This window comes from Myotis davidii, unplaced genomic scaffold (assembly GCF_000327345.1).
Source record: "Myotis davidii unplaced genomic scaffold, ASM32734v1 scaffold299, whole genome shotgun sequence".
Taxonomy (NCBI): domain Eukaryota; kingdom Metazoa; phylum Chordata; class Mammalia; order Chiroptera; family Vespertilionidae; genus Myotis; species Myotis davidii.
In genome coordinates, this window is record NW_006293088.1 from 3,756,758 (window position 1) to 3,772,296 (window position 15,539).

Sequence of the window (15,539 nt, forward strand, 5' to 3'; positions counted from 1 at the left end):
CGGGAACAAGCCCTCCACATTTACAGAGAGGGGCTGGGCCTTCTACGCAGAACGTCGTACGAGGACGGCCCCCACCCCCTCCAGGCTGCCTGAAGGAGGCTGGCAGCGTTTTATGGTGACACATGGTTGTACACCTCGGAAATAAGACAGGATTCTTCATCTCCCGTGTCAGTGTGTTATCAAAGGCGTGGCCGGGGGTCGGGGGAGACTGCTGTCATCTCCGACATCACCGTCTGGAGTCTCCCGCCCAGCACAGGTTCAATCTGCTGAGTTGTTTGTGCCCTTCCAATAGGAGGCCGGGGGCTATGGAAGTCAAGTTCTATAATTAATGCAGCTGTGGGCTTCCTGTTCTGGGGCAACCTGTAACCAGCTATGTATTGAACGCCAGGCTCTTTGGCAAGAACTGGAGATGCAGCCATTCATAAGGCCACCTCCATAGTCATTTCCAGGCCACACTTTAGTCTCCGTAGATGCGATGCCTCATAAGCACGAGGCAGGCCCATTGCCCCATCCCTCCTCTGCACACATGCCCGGGTCTGCAAACACGGACAGAACACCCTCTGTTGTCTGACCTTGGGTGAGGCCTGCAGACTCAGGAGTGAGCCAGACACCGTCCTTGACATGCTTGGAACTCACGCAGAATTCGACAGGATTCTGTTATCTGGTGGCTGAGTTATCTGCTATTTTATTTATAAAATAAAGCACATGGCTCTACTATGCCCTAGAAGAATCCCCATTTTTTCCTCCATTGAAGACTTACAGCCCCAACTTTCCTCCACAGCATTTAGCTCTCCGGGGATGTCAGAAAATCCTCCCCTTCCCCAGGCATCTTCAGTGCAGGCTCAATGTCACTCCAAAGCAAAGCTACTTCCTACAGCGCTATTAGGAGGGAGGCATTCCTCACCAAACTGTAAAAGGCACCGAGGAACCACAGTCGCAGAAACTTGGATCTCCTACTTATACCTTTTTAAGGCAAATGTGTCCACGGCAAATCATTGCCCCAGGGATTGCTAAATGATCCCTTTGCCTATTCTTCCATGTTTTGATCACTGCGCTCCATTGGCGTTGCTCAAAGTCCGAGTTCCCTGCCCACAGTGTGTAAGTGCCAAGGCTACAGGTGCAGACAAGGCAGCCACAGGTTTGCTCAGTGTGAGACTCTGTGCCTGCAGATTGGCATGCAAGCTCCATGCCCATTCAATTGCTAAAGGCAAAGGGGACCCCTGACCTTGGGGGAAGGCAAAGGGGACCCCATCCTTGGGGGAAAGCAAAGGGGACCCCGTCTTTGGGGGAAGGCAAAGGGGACCCCATCCTTGGGGAAGGGCATAGTGAAATTGCACTTACCAGTTATGAGGGCAGGTCAGAGACCCAACCCCACGACTCGTGGAGACATTTAATGACACTGTCTCCATGGTTATAATGAGGCATGAACCGCCTGTTCTTTGGAAGAAAGATAAGCCCAGGCTGGGGGCGGGGAGCTGGTCTTCCCCGTTAGGTGCATTGGAAGGAGCAACCTTTTGGTTTGCGCAGTTCGGGGCCGGCTGGTGTCTCAGTGCTTATGTGTGAATAACCGACTGCTCATAATGGCCTGTTCTGGCTGCGGCTGAGAGAGCTGGGGGAGCGGGGTGGGGAGGTCCCTCAGGGGAGTCCATTTAGACAGGAGATGGCAGCTTTAATCTAATTGCAGGGGATTACCTTGCTCATGAAAATGTGGACTCCACTACACAGATCTTTGCAGAGACCTGGAGTACTGACTGGATTAATATTCCTAAGATGCTTTCCTCCCAACAGCCTCTGTCTCCTTCAGATCGTATCTCTTCCAAGAGTTGGGAGGATGCGGTGGTGGAGGGACGTGGCTTTCGAACGTCTCAGAGGGGACAGGGACGTGGGTAGCTTCCCCTGCAGACGGCTGCTGCGGGCTGAAGGAGAGGGACGTGGACAGGGAGGAACTGAGACATGCCCCTCCCATCCAGGGGCGCTGCCCTCCTCTGGGCCTGGGCCCCAGGGCTGCCTGGCTCAGCTGTGAATGGACATTAGTGCGTGTGCCCAGTGATACAGGGATGTCAGCCCAGCCCCGACTCTGCCCAGTTCGCTGCCCTGTGTCCTGTGTGGCTGTGGCTGTGGCCAGAGGCTGTCCCGGCTAAAGGCTGCCCTTACTGACCGCTCCTGCCTGCCACGTCCCACTCGTCTCCACGGATCACCACATGCCCGTCACAAGTGCCCACTGCAGTGGTGATTGCTGCTCTTTATAGAGAAGTGGACACCGGGACTCAGAGCTGAGCCACTTCCCCAACTTCTTGGCCAGGGCGGGGCAGTGTCAGGACTCGAACCCAGGTCAGCCTGGCTCCCTGACCAGTGCTCCTGATTAATCTTCTACCTCCTCTTATTCCCGGATGCTTGGATTTGGTGCTCAAACAAGGGCCTGCATGAGAACTAGAGGGGGAAGCTTTTAAAAAAACACCAGGACCTGGGACTACTCCAGACAATCACAGAATTCCCAGAGATGAGGCCTAGGCACTGCTGAGCAAAAAAAATCTGTTGCTGTGGCCTGGCTGGTGTGGCTCAGTGATTGAGCACCGACCTATGAACCAGAAGGTTATGGTTCGATTACTGGTCAGGGCACATGCCTGGGTTGCATGCTCAATCCCCAGTGTGGGGCATGCAGGAGGCAGCCAATCAATGATTCTCATCATTGATGTTTCTCCCTTCCTCTCTGAAATCAATAAAAAAACAAAAAACAAACCAACAAAACAAAACTCTGCCGGCAAGTCCCATGTACCCACCAGAGCGCCTCTTGTCTCGCCCAGCGGTGGGAGGTGGGGCTTGGGTTTGAGTTGTCCACCATCCATGGGTGGTGGTGCTAACCTGTGGCACTTGGGGGCCCCAAGTCCAGGAGAGGGGGTTCAAGTGATCCCCAAAGCCCGGAGAAAGCTGCCTGCCGAGCCCTGAGGCGGCCCCTGCTCTGGCGCGTGGCCCTGGGCCGGCCGCAGGAGCACTCTGAGACTGAGCCTTCCCATCGGGACAGCGGAGGTCGTCCCCTGGCCCACAGAGTTCCAAGGCCAAGGTGATTAACTGGTGCCTGAAGGCTGGCCCTGAAGGTCATGTTAACTTACACTTGCAGGCGTGAACGTGGTTTTGAATTAGGTACCAAGTTTTAAGCATCAGGAGAGTCCGTATAGAAATCTGCAGTGCCAGCTTCCCCTCGGCCTGAACATTGTGGTGCTGGTGGGCACGGCCACCTGAGGCTGAGCCTCAGCTGCCTCCCTGGTGGGGTGTGGGGGTCCCAGCTGCCCCTGCCCACCAGCCTTACGGTCTCACACCAGCCTGGACTGACCCCAGGGCCAGGTGAGTTGGTGACCTCCCACTGAGCTTAAATTAGAAAATACATTTTTCAAAATGGACGGAAATTCTTATTTGTATTTTACTATCGCTGTTATTCTCCCTCGTCTGGCCGTCCCAGCTCCAGCGTCTCCCTGGGATGCTCACTCCCAGTCATGCATGGAGACGTTCTGGGGGTGCCCTTCAAGCTTTTGTGAAGGGAGAACCCCCTTTAAATATGCCCCCGACTCCTCCAGACTCAGCTGCTGCACACCGACCGCCAGTTTCCACCAGAAAACAACAGGGAGTGGTTTCCCTGGTAACCCCCACGTTGCCGCTTCAGGTTGGCACTCTGTGCCCTTGGAAACCTGAGCTGCCAGGGGCTGGCAGGGGAGGCAGCGTGTGCAGAGGCTGAGATGGGACCTGGGCTCCAGGAGGCAGGGCCCAGCCCTCCTCCTGGCCGCTTGCTCTCTGCACAGGACTTACAACCTCCCCGCCGCCCCCCTGAGGCCTCTGCCCACCAGCCCCAGACTGTGACAGAACCACCCACACGCTAGGGCAAGAGGGTGCCAGGGGCGCGTGGCCATGGGAGAAATGCCGCCAACTTTGAGAAACCCCTGTCCCGTTTCTGGGGCTGAAATCATTCCAAACCGGGTGTATTCTAAAGGGTACATTATATTTTGAAGGCATCAAAGGAATAATTCAGATTCTCAGCTTTGAACCAAATCCTGGAAATCTTGGTCAAGGGCACTCAGACCAAGTGGTGCATTAGAGAGAGAGATGAGAGAGAGAGAGAGAGAGAGAGAGAGAGAGAGAGAGAGAGAGAGAGAGATTGATTGAGGGGGTGGGGAGAGAAAACAAGAATGGAAAGGAAAAGGAGGGGAGGCACCCTTTTCAGTGTTTTCTGCGGGTAATGAGCAGAGAAGAAACTTCAGTGTCAGCCTGCTTTCGTGTCTCCGGGGCGACGGAGAGACGCGGGTTCCAGGCTCAGCCCGCACTGTCCTCCTTGGTCATCCCTCTCTGTGGTTCAGCATTGTCAGGGAAAAGCTCCGTCCTTTCTGCTGGGATTTCAGTGCAAGGACCCGGCTTAGTGCCTCAAACCCGAGAATCTTTCTCTTTTAAGAACATACATATCTTTATTGATTTCAGAGAGGAAGGGAGAGGGAGAGAGAGAGAGAGAGAGAGAGAGAGAGAGAAAAAGCAATGATGAGAGGGAATCATGGATCAGCTGCCTCTTGCACGCCCCCTACCGGGGATCAAGCCTGTAACCTGGGCATGGGCCCTGACCTGGAATCGAACCATGACCTCCTGGTTCATAGGTCGACGCTCAACCACTGAGCCCCACTGGCCGGGCTTGAGAATCTCTCCATCTAATGACACCCCCTCTGACGGACGGTCTCTGAACTCAGACCGCTGTTCACGCACGGCAGGCCCTGACTTAGAAAGAAACCGAGGTTCGCACCACATAACTCCACATCCACGGCCATCGCGGCGCTTTGTGGTTTGTGACCCGCCAGCCAGCAGACGTTGGCTGAGCGCCTTGGTACCAGGCACGGTGCCCACGCAGACTGCGCGGAGCTTAGCATCTTTGCGGAACATCAGGTTTGTGCTGAGCCCAGCGGCATCGATCGAGATGCCCCCAATCCTCTACAGGGGTTTGATTTTATTCCTCCCGGTCCAGAGAGCTGTGCACAGTTTTACAAGAACGGCCGTGGGCAATCGCTCCTCATCAGTGGCCTCCGGTAATGACAAGTGTGGGCGGGACCAGCGAGTGAGGCCCACGTGGGTTTGCTGAACACCGACTTGGTGATGGGTCTGACGTCACCAATTATCAAGGGGCAGAAGAATAATGGGCGGATGGAGCCAAGACCCACGGGGCCTTCTGTGTTTATGTTCCTAATATATTTCGTGTAAATGGACATTCAGATGAATGTTCACCTATTTGCATTTCAGTCAGTAACCAGCACAGTTGCTGAATGAAGCGATATTTCCAGTGGGCAGAGAAGAGGGAGCGAAGCAGAATGATGGGGAGGGGAGGCTCGGGAAGGACGGAGGTGAGGAGGAGAGGATGGCGCTGGTCAGAGGCGCTGCTGGAGAGACGAGGCAGCATCCTGATGGAGCGGGGCTGGGAGAGGTGGGTTCAAGAGAATCGGCGAGGGAAGGGCCACCGGCCCTTGGCTTGGGGGCTGCCCAGCTGGGAATTTCAGTCTGAATCTGAGGAGGGGGGTGTCTGGTGAGTTGGGGCGAGAGAGTGTGTGAGCTGGCATTAGGGCAGGACTCTAAGCCCTCACAAGGCCCACAGGGCCCGTCAGAGTGAGGTACCACCATCCATCCCCTCAGCCTAGACACGGGCTTCTCCCAGCAAACCTATTCTGCACCTGGGACATACAGTGACCATATCGCCATCTTGGCTAAGGTTTGTTTAGAAATCAGCATGTGACAAGCACCACATGGTAATGATCTCATTTCATGCCAACACCCCCAGGAGGGAGTCCTGGTCATGATGGCCTCACTAGAGGAAGCTGACCAGCTGGGTGGTGGGTCAGAGGTGATGGCCACGGGGCACAGGGACAGCAGGAGGAAAGCCACTGTGACAGGATAAGGACAGGGGAGTCTAGATCCAGAGACATGGGAGCTGCCGGAGGCTACAGGGCTTGTACGTGGTGAGGCCAGAGGCCAGCAGTCCTGGTCCCCCACAACCTGCCACCTTCATTCTGCTTCTTTCCCAAGCTGTGCTATCACATGGGATGGAGCATCAGTCTCTCCCTATCTCCTGAACGTTCACTCTCCATCAGCCTCCGTCAACCTCATCCATCAAGGCCCAGCTCAAGCTGTGCGTCTCTCTGTGGCCCTCTCCGGCTCAGCCCATTCACCCAGGCTCCCCTCGCTTGGCGCAGGGAAAACAGTGAATGTGGACAAGCGGCAGCCACGCTCCCTCCGCCAGCATCGCGGGAAACAAGGAGACCTCATCTCAGCCCATGGCCCTGGGCTGTGTTCTCTGGAGGGTAACACCCCGTCCCTGGGTTTCGATAACAGATCTACCTCTACCCAGGATTACATTTCTTTTGTTATCTTACCCAAAATGAGCTCAAGGGAACGCAGCCTATTCATGTTTTGGCTGCTGCTAATGAACTTATTCTAAAAAAAAGAAAAAAAAAAAAGAAAAAAGAAAGAAAAAAAAAAGCCCACAATTTCCCCAGCCTAAATTAGACATCTCTTCAAGCGGAAAGAATAAGTTATACCCACCGCTGGCTCTTGAAGGAAACAAAATAGAAAATGAAGAAACACACAATGTTTGCTCCCTCCATCCTTGCAAACACAAGCCAACATTTTTGTGGCCTCAGGTATTGGCATCTGATCTGTCCAGCTGGAACCTTTGCCCCCAGATCTGTACCTGGCCGGTCCCTGGGTCTCAGGCCTCAGGTCAAATGTCTTAATTACTTTAGCTGATGCTCCGTCCCATTCCATTCTCTCTTGCATCACTCTGTCTCACTTTCCTCCTAGCATTTCTCCTTCTCTCAAGTCTTCCTGTTTGTCTGTTTCCTTACTTATTGTATCTTCCCATTAAACGTCAGTTCCATAAGCGTAGAGAACTGGTTTGCCTGTTTCACCTGGTTTGACGTATCCAGATCGTCAGCAGTGTCTGGCACGAGTAAACGTGTTGAGTGAGCGTAGCTCCGGCCATGCCAGGGATGTGCCCTAGGACAGGTGTGCACACGTATGGATTTTTGTCGACCGAACCATGAACTAAATGAACAGCAGATGGGACTGCCATTTCCAATCTGAAAACTCTTCCAGGAGCAAATATCTAGAAATACCGGACAAAACAGAACAAATCTCCTCTCAGATGCTTCACTGAGTCTGCAAAAAGGAAGGGAGATTTCCAAGGACTGAAAATAAAGAGGCTGAAAACCGGAGTGGGAGCGGGGCTGAGCCATGGCTGTTGAGAACATTGGCAACCAGTGGGCCCAGGAGGCTTGGTTCTCAGGGAGACAGGATGCAGGCCTTGGACCTGCCTGAGGTGGGAAGTGGAACTATTGCCATTCTTGGACGGCTATGGGTTATGGGGAGAAATTTACTTATTGTCAACAGGAGATGGCCCGGCCGGCATGGCTCAGTGGTTGAGCATCTACCTATGAACCAGAAGGTCACAGTTTGATTCCCGGTCAGGACATATATCCAGATTGCAGGCTCGATCCCCAGTAAGGGGCGTGCAGGCGGCAGCCGATCAATGATTCTCTCTCATCATTGATGTTTCTATCTATCTCTCCCTCTCCCTTTCTCTCTGAAATAAAAAATATATATATTTTAAAAAGAGAGAGAGAGAGATGAGAAGTACATAGTCTGTCCTGTTTTTGATAAAATGGTTCGCCCAGAGAATTCCCAGCAACAGTTAGTCTGCTCGTAAGTTCAAATTTATATAGCCCACGTGGCCCAGGAAATCTGAAGGTGAGAAAGGAATGCAAAGCAGTTTCCAACTGGTGCTGCCCTATGTCTGCACCCCAGTGTGAATAGGGGAGCCCCACTCAGAGCCCTTTCCTTTCAAAGCTTGGTCTTTTACTGAAGAAATGCCTTCAGCCCGTCTGACGTGGCTCAGTGGTTGGATGTCGACCTATGAACCAGGAGGTTACGGTTTACTTCCTGGTCAGGGCACGTGCCTGGGTTGCCGGCTCGATTCCCAGTGTGGGGCGTGCAGGAGGCAGCCAATCGATGCTTCTCTCATCATTGATGTTTCTATCTCTCTCTCCCTCTCCCTTTCTTTCTGAAATCAATAAAAATGTTTTAAAAAAAGAAAGAAAGGCCTTCGCCTCCAAGGATTAAACCTATACCCACTGGCCAGAACTGTTTCTCATGCCTGCCCCCTCTCCCAGCTGCGAGGCTCATGGGCTGAGTATTTTCAGCGGAGGAAATAGTTCGGGTTCTGCTAACCAGGAAGCGGGAGGAGTGCTGGCTGATGAAGAGGCCAGTGTTGTCAATGCTGGTTCTGAGGATTAGAAAGACAGAAACTAAAATGATGTGATAAGATGATTATCTACAGAGGAAACGCCAGACTCCACTGAAAAATCATTAGAATTAATAAGTGAGATCAGCATGCATGCTCTTATAAGATCAGTATATAAAAAGTAATTGCACTCCTATAGACGGGCACCCACTTATGATAGCGATAGAAACACTACAGTACCCAGGAATAAATTAAACAAGATGTATGCAAGCCAGTTATGGGCAAAATTACAAAATTATTCAAAGACATAATATTAGACTTAAATGGAGTGATTGATCATGTTTATGGATGGGAAAAATCAATAGCATGAAGATGAAAGAGGCGAACACCTCAACGCCGAACAATTCCACTCCTATGTTAATGCCTCGGCGAGTGCTCCCATGTACACTGTAGACAAATGAAAGACTTTTCATAGCAGGGGTGTTTTAATAGTGAAAAGTGAGAGCGGCCTAGTTTCTATCAACAAGAGAAGGTAAATCAACTTGGAAAGTCCATCCCGTGGAACAATCTACAACAGTGAGAATGAATGAGCCACAGTCAACGTGCCAACAAGCATGGCTTCTACACTAGAGTGTTAAGCTAAAAAGCAAGTCACAGGAAAAATACAGACAATATTATTCCACTTACATATGGTCAAGACATGCAACTTAGAATTGTATATTGCTTATGGACACAAATGTATGAAATGATAAAGAATTGTATACAGACTGTTAGCACCAAATTCATGGGGGGTGGGGGGGAGGGGGTGGCAACAAGGGGATGTCTGGACCAGAGTGGTAAGAAATACAGAGGGGGCTTCAAATGTGTTGCTAATGTTTTAGATCTTAATTTGAGTAGTGGCTTTGTGACTGCTTATTGTAGTATTCTTTATACACTTTTTTTGGTAAATGTGAACTCTTTCAAAATAAATTTTTTTTAAAGTATGAGGGAAATGTGTTTTTGTTTTAATATATATTTTTATTTATTTCAGTGAGAAGGAAGGGAGAGGGAGAGATAGAAACATCAATGATGAGAGAGAATCATTGATTGGCTGCCTCCTGCACGCCCCCTACTGGAGATAGAGCCTGAACCCAGACATGTGCTCTGACTGGGAATGGAACAGTGACCTCCTGGCTCATAGGTCGATGCTCTTCCACTGAGCCACACCGGCCAGACCAGGGAAACGTATTTTGATTCATGTAATCCATTCATAAACGATTTCCAGTATAAATGATTTTTAAAGATTATCTATTCTGACCTCTCCATTTAACAGAAGCCGACACATAACCAGTTGATGGCAAAGTCAAGACTAGAACTCAGGCCCTTCCTTATATAGAACCATTTTGCCAAATGAAACATCTCTGTAAGTTACTAGTTTTGTAGGTTAGGATTTCTATGTATTGAATTTCTTCACACAGGTTTTCCAAATACAGACAGGAAACAGGCCAAATGTAGCTTGCATTGAGAAGGTTAAAAAAAATGTGTCATCCTTATCTTTTCTCTGGTAACATCAGGATAAAGCTATTGACATTTCGGCTCACAGGAAAAGATACATGGGGCTTTAAATGTATGCCAACTCTGAGATTCGGAGAGTCTCTGACTCGGAGTCGGAGAGCTGGGTTTGGGTCTGGATTCTGCCCCTTGCTCACTCAGTGACCTTAAGCAAGTTTCTAACGTCCCGGAGCCCTGTTTTCCCCCGGTGCACAGGGAAGGGACGGAATAACATGCTTTTTCAGGTGAATTCCAGATCCAAGAGAGTTTAATCTCAGGAAATAACATTAATGGAGGGGCGAGTGCAAGGAAGCAGAAATGAGAGAGCCCCATGAGCCAAGAGTCACGAGCCACAAGAGCAAGAAGAGCAACAAGAGAGAGAACCCCAGGAGATTATGTATTCCCCAATTTTTGCTTGCTTGCAGTGGCCACGCCCATTCTGGCCAATGATCTTTGTCCCCAGGCGTGACTGACAGGGAAGTACCTTCCCTATGTCATCTCAGCTTCACTGGGCATGGGCCTGTCTTCTCTTCATTGGCTCCCTTCCCCCAGTGTTTTGCAGGGAATTGGCTCACGGTTCCCTTGGGCCTGCAGAATTGCAGCTTCCTAGTGAATCTACCAAACAACATGACTATATGGTCTGGCTTCCCCCTTTGCTCCTTTCCTATTATTGATAACTAACTAATTACAAAGGCATCAATAAGACTCTGCTTATGACCCTTTCAAGCACTGGGATGTTACACTAGGAAAGATGCTTCTTGAAGAAAAAAAAAACACAACCTCCCTAAAGTTGATTTGCCAGAGCGGATAAACACCCTCCTCCTCCGTCCTCAGAGTGCGGGGCCTGGTTTTTCTAGGAAAGTCTATTTAGACTCTGACACAGATTGCATTTCTTTTTAAAGCAACGAGAGTGATAAAGCATCTTAGTATAAAATCAATAGGAAGCAGTTTAGTGGCCTCTGAAGTCTTCCAGGCAGCCCTTCCTTTTAGCCCTTCCTACAGGAAAGATTAAATGAGAAGTTACCAGCTTCCTTGTGTGTTTTGGTTATTTGCGACGTAAATCATTGGGGGGGAAAAAAAGCAAAAACTACTTAGGAAACCATTTAGAGCTGGGGAGGGATCGTCTCAGCTTCTAGCACCTCTCACCCACATATAGAATGAGAAGAAAAAAAAGGCCCTCGTATTAAAATCATTGACGGGACTGAGAACTTGGGGGTTATTTTTCTTAAGCACGGTGTCATTGTTTCTTAGACTTTGGAAGAAAAAAAAAAAAGGAGAGAGAATTTTGTTTCCATTTTCTCCCTAGAAGCTTTTCTCTCCATCTGTTGAGCAGCCGCAAAGAAATGCTCACATTGAGATTGCTCAAACATGATTGGGTATTGACAATGTTGTATTATCATTATAAGAGAATATTGTAGTTGGAAGGACATGGTAGAGAGAGAAAATGTGCTTTGCCGCGGTCGGTGCTGGGCTAGGCTAGAGACCTGATAATTTCAGCTGCAGGAACCTACGGGTTTTATATGATTAACATTTTACGTCTTTGCTTGTGGGACACTGAAGGAACACGGCATGCAAGCCACTATTATATTAATACCAGCTAGCCCCTGGTGGTGCTCAGTAGTACCCTATTGTTAGTTCTCCCAACTTTTAGGCACGTGGTAGGATTACACTTCCCTGCCTCAATGGGCCACGTGGTGACTTGCTTTGGTCAATGATTTATGAGCAAAATGCCATGTCTGACTTCTGGTGCAATATGAAGAGCCAGTGTGACTTGCCACATTCTCTTTCCTCTCTTGGACATGAAGGTGGCTGCTTCTTTAGTCTCATTTCCTGAGCAACTTCAGTGAACAGACATCCCTACCTACCTGTACAGACATGTGGCATAACTGAACAGCAAAACCTTGCTCCTTTAAGTCACAGAGATCTTGTCCCGTTTGTTACTACAGCATATCCTGGCCTATACCGACAGATACATGCATATTTACCTCTTATTATGGGTCAGGTAATAGATAAACACCAGCATGTGGGTCGTCACATTTAATTCTTTCAACAACCTTGGCATTGGACGAGATAATTATCCTCCTTTTACCGATGCAGCATTGTAGGCACAAAGACATAAAGCAACTTGGCCAAGGTCTCGGAGCGGGCACGTGACGAAGCTAGGCTTCCAACCCAGGCAATCCGCGTCCTGAGCCTGCCCTAAAACCACTACGCTCTCCAGGTTGTTTACAGACACTGCAGTGCTGCACGTGGGGAAGAAGAAAACACATTTTTTAAAACTAACCTTTGACCACCTCCCCTCCCATCGTGCTCCCTGTGGGAATAAAGGCAGTAGGTTAAAAAAGTCAATGCCACCACAGAATCAGGAACAGGGGTGGCAGGCAGAGTTGCTCTGTCCTTAAAGAAAGACCTGAGCTTATTTTTAGGGGCAACTTGAAAAAGAAATAGTAAGATCCTAAGAAATATCATGAGGCATTGTATTTATTGTATCAGATCTTTGCTTGTTGGCTCAATGTCCTTTAAGACACTGTCCCTGAGCTTGGGAGATGGACGTAAATGAATGTTGTGCTCAGTGCTGGGAGGGGTGCTCACTGGGAGAATGGGGTGGGGCACTTTGAACAGCCTGGCTTTCCAGGAAGGCTGGCTTGGGGGGTCAGAGGGCAGGGGATGTTCCTCCTCAATCACTTGACATAGCTATGGAACCCAGGGATCTAGCCAAACGTTCTGAAGTCAGCCCATCCTACCCTCCTACATAGAGAAAAGTTGTTTAAAATAGGGCCTCCTTTAATTTATCCTAAAAGTCTCTTTTATGTTCCCAAGCAAGAAGGGAAACACTAGTATTTTTTTTCTCTTACTTTCATGAAGAAGCCTAAAATTTCCCTTTGCATAACTTTGTGATTTTTATACATTTGGATCCTACTCACTCAAATTCATAGTCACTTGGGTGTAAAGAGGACTCGCTTTATCTCCTTTTCACATTTGTGAGAAGTTGCTTCAATAGGGGACCAGGAAAACAAAACACAAACAAACCAACAGATAACCCCCCCCCCCAACCCCCAAACCTCACAGTCCTGATCCGTGGTTTGCGCACACTGGCGCTGGGATTTGAGATAATCTGAGAACAACTAGAAGGAAAAAAATAACTCCCCAACCCACACTTCAGAAATCTCTATTCTAAGCATTTTCTAAACTGAGGGAAGATTTGGGTGTTTCCCAAAATTATTCTTTTTATAACGAGGTTTTCCTTTAAACTTCGGATTTCAGCTGGTGCCACGGGAAACAATAAAAGCTCCCTTCTTGTAACCTTTGAGAAAAGCCTCTTTCAGAATCGGTGGGTGAAAATATGCATTTCACGAAGTCATAGAAATAACGATCCTTTGCCTCGTGGAGTCTGATTAAACATGTTTTTAGACCCAATCTTAAGAGAGTCAATTCATTATCTTAATAGGCAACACAGTGAACGGAGATGAGGAGAACCCTACAATTAATTGTCTTACTAACAATGCCCGGGTAGTCCTTTCATTTAATTGGTCGCCTAATAATATGATTCCTTATTGATTTATTTGCTTACGCGGGCAGCTCTAATATATGTAACTTCCCGCGGTCTTATTTGTAATGTAAGAAACACTCGAGGATGGCAGTCTCCAATGACCCGGCGCTGCCAAACGGATGGCTCTCGCATTAAGATGGAAATGACTATCGCACAAGACCCATAATCTTGTGATTTGTTTGCCTTGGTATCAGTGCAGCAAGTACGAGGCAATTTTGGTAGCGAAATGAAAAGGGTGTGCCAGTCAACATTAAAGGGCACGCCGCTCATGTGGAGGCGGCCACCTTTTAATGAGCGCATGTGATTGTCGAAGGATAGCAGGGAGCACGGGAGGGCAGGCATGCCACCCTCTGTCCTCCAGCCCCTGACGTGATTGGCTCACTCCAGGGCCAGTCAACCTCCCAGGTCACAGGTTAGGGGAGGAGCTTACTCAGAGCAGAGCCGGAGCACCAGTGAAGCCTGGGGTGTTAGGCTGCTCTGCAGGGACTGGTGAGTTACTGAGCCATCCAAGTTCTTGTATGTCATTAACATGAGCGTGCAGGCGCCTTCAGTCTTTCTAGCTACCCGCATACCTTCATTTTCCTGCCCCCCAAAATGTATCTGTAACATCCTGTGCTGACAGACAACCCCTCTGGTGTAGACCTTGAAGGGCTGAAGCAAGCACCCCAGGAGTGTGTGTATGTAATGAAGGTGTCTCAAATACCATTTAGCTGCCCCTAGGATGTAGGTTGCTGTTAAGGTCTATGTGCATGAAAAATTACTGTTTGTGATAAAATGTTTTCGAAGTATGACACAGCCATAGAGCCCAATTAAAGATGAGAAACGGAGGCTTAGAAGGGTGAAGGCGTGTCCGAAGTCACCAAGTACGTTACCAGTCTGTGTTCCCCATCACACTAGTGACCAGCAAGTAACACTGGAAACATCCTGAAAGGAGGCATTCCCCCCAGTACCAGTGAACACCAATTTCGTTTTCTGTTCCTCCCATCCTTTCCATCCACAGTAGCAGGGCTGCCTCTATGACTGGTCCTTAAAAATCCTATGTAATAAAAGCCTAATATACTAAGTGTCTGGTTGTCCAGTTGGCCGTTCAACTAATCAAAGGGTAATATACTAATGATATGCTAAGGTCGTTTAATTGCTCGCTATGACGTGCACTGACCACCAGGGGGCAGACGCCCCGACCTGTAGGTTAGCTTGCTGCTGGGGTCCAGCTGATTGGGACTGAGTGAGGGCTGGAGCCCTCCAGCTGTCCCTCCCCAGCTGTCCGGCCCCCATCGGCCCCTACTGGGACTGAGCAAGACAGTCCCAATCAGCTCTGATCGCTGGCCAGCCTGAGGGACCCCACCAAGCACAAATCCGTGCACTGGGACTCTAGTATGAAATCCTATACAATAAAGAGGTAATATGCAAATTGACCCTCACACCCTCGCATCACAAGATGGCTGTCCCCACGTCGTCACAAATGGCTGGGAAGGGAGGGCAGTTGGGGGGACCAGGCCTGTAGGGGAGGGCAGTTGGGGCAATCGGGCTGGCAGGGGAGCAGTTAGGTATCAATCAGGCCTGCAGGGGAGCTGTTAGGGGGTGGTAAGGCTGGCAGGCAGGCGAGTGGTTAGGAGCCAGAAGTCCCGGATTGTGAGAGGGATGTCTGAACACCGGCATTCAGATATCCCCCAAGGGGTCCCAGATTGGAGAGGGTGCAGGCTGGGCTGAAGGACCCCCCCCACACACACACCCGCCGCCCCGTGCATGAATTTCATGCAAAAAAAATATACATACATATATATATGCTCCAGGCCCAGCCGTTGCCACGAGCCACCATGCAAGTCGCAGGCCCCTCTGCACCGTGCAAGCCACAAGACTCAGAGTCCTGCCCACCAGCGCTGCGGGACCTACAGCAGAGTCCTGCCCGGCCTCCAGCACCACCATGGGACCCATCAATGCACCTCCAGTCTTTGGTCGTTACGGCGTTACAACCACTGGGTTTTTATTATATATATGTATGTGTGTGTGTGTGTGCATGTGTGTGTGTGTGTGTGTGTGTATACTGAGTGGTCAGATTATTATGACCACCTGATGTGTACCTCGTTGGGCCCCCTTTTGCCTTCAATACTGCGGCAATTCTTCTTGGCACTGACTCCACGAGATGTTGCAAGGTGATGTGAGGAATCTGACACCATGCCTGATGAATAGCACTGTCCAGTT

At 49.7% G+C, this 15,539-nt stretch overlaps 1 long non-coding RNA gene across 1 annotated transcript in view; it reads left to right on the forward strand.

Moving 5' to 3' along the window:
• The window catches only part of LOC107183590, a 22,743-nt gene that overhangs the window by 4,065 nt on the left and 3,139 nt on the right, over nt 1–15,539 (forward strand). The window contains exon 2 of the long non-coding RNA XR_001514379.1: nt 1,508–1,517. This is a non-coding gene — a long non-coding RNA (uncharacterized LOC107183590). The remainder of the gene's footprint in view (nt 1–1,507; nt 1,518–15,539) is intronic.